Here is a 1,923-nt window from a genome sequence, read left to right on the forward strand (position 1 = left end):
AAACGAAGCTATAATATGTGGTATATTAGTTATTATAGTATATCAAAAATTTAAAAGGCCAGCTTCTAAATTTTTTGCTCAGAGTTCAACAAAGGAATCTCAAATAAGTGAAGGAACTAAAATCTGAGGGAAAAAGGAATTTACACACAATTTCTTCTCTGCATCTTCCTTTATTTTTCTTTTGTTCTCTTTCTCTCTTGCTGTACTCTGTATCTCTTTTTCTCTGTTTCTCTATTTCTCCCAAGTTCTTTGGGGTTCAGGTATATATACTAAGTAAAATACTGCTATAAAATAAATATCACATAAGAGTATATTAAGGGATATTATCCTTTGTTGCCCTAACTTCTGGAATGATGCTATAAAATGACCACCATGCTGTAGTATTAATATTAGCTATGTGATTATTGTGAGAAGTTAAGTAAAACCTTTAGTATTTGCCTTGCACATAATAGATGCATAGTTAGCCAGTATCCATACTCCCCTCTTGTATTTGAAGGGTTTTGCTTTTAGTACTATCAATGCAATTAATTCTAGTTTTGAATAATAGTAGATTTTATTATTTATATGGATTCTAAATAAAATAAGAATGAATCATATTTAATTGTGCATTTTATCAGTGAAGAATAAAATCTAAATAATTTCTTTATTACCAACTCACCACATACTCATGCTGTGGTAAATATCTACTTGAAAAGAATAGCCTCTTCTTTTGGCTTCAAATAGAATAAATAGATGTGGATGATTTCATTAACTATGAAATATTTCAGGAGAAAATACAATTGTGTACATTACTTAGTACAATTTAATGTGGGCAGGTAAACTGCAACTGATCACAAGGTTAGAGTTTCCAAAGTTCATTTATATAACTTCTTTATAGTAAGAATATTTTTTTTGTAAATATGTTCATGTTCTCTGTCTTCAACATTGCCACAATTTCTTAGCTTTAAGAATTTTCATCTTTATGGAGATTTACTGAAACAGAATACCATTTGTCTACCTTAGGTGGTTAGACTATTCTAAAATAAGATATGAAATCCTATTTTGAAATTTCCTTGCAGTTTTCACTATGTCTATCTCTTTTCTTTAAGCAACATTTCAATGTGGGATCTCAAAGGCTTGTCACCCATCTTTTCCCTCATTCCTTCATTTGTGGTTTTATTTCTGTGGGGGGGGGAGTAGTACTACAGTTAAGTTATTTAGTGTTAGTTTACTAAGGCTTATACATACTATTTATATATTTACTAATAAGCCAATATCACAATTCTGATCAATTTTTTAAAAAGCATTAGCATTTCCCATGTCTATATTTGAGAGCTGGTTAAAAATTATGACCACCATAGTTCTGAAAATGAAATACTATATTCATAAGAAATTTGTGCTTACAAATACTCAAACAAAAAATTAAATGCTAATTTTTGTAATGAATATTATTCCATGTTTTCAAATAATTACATTGAAGTATTTTATATCATGAAATTATTTAGTTCTTCAACACTCTAATTTGAATTTCTAATGCAAAATGCTTATTCCTTCTATACACACTCTACCCCAGTTAAAATTATGTGCTTTGAATACTCAATTTAGTTTTCCTGTGTGAGTCTTAGAGGATAGCTGTGGATACTTGAAGACGTTAGCTTCAAGCATATCTTTGCATTTGGAAATATTTATTTTGTTCTGATTTCTATCTTTAAAATATATACTTAATATTAAAATATACACCTAATATTAAATACCTTTAAATATATACCTAATATTAAAACAGAACATTTCAACTTTAATCAGAATGCATTACAGAGTTAGGAACACTCTCCCAGTTTTTCATTACTGCATTCCATAAAGCAATACTTCTTGGTAGATTTTGCAGAGTATCTCAGTTACATTATTTGAATCTTGTGGTTGTAGATGTGTGTAAATGATCCCTGG

Source organism: Phodopus roborovskii, unplaced genomic scaffold (genome assembly GCF_943737965.1).
Source record: "Phodopus roborovskii unplaced genomic scaffold, PHOROB, whole genome shotgun sequence".
In the NCBI taxonomy this organism is placed as follows: Eukaryota; Metazoa; Chordata; class Mammalia; order Rodentia; family Cricetidae; genus Phodopus; species Phodopus roborovskii.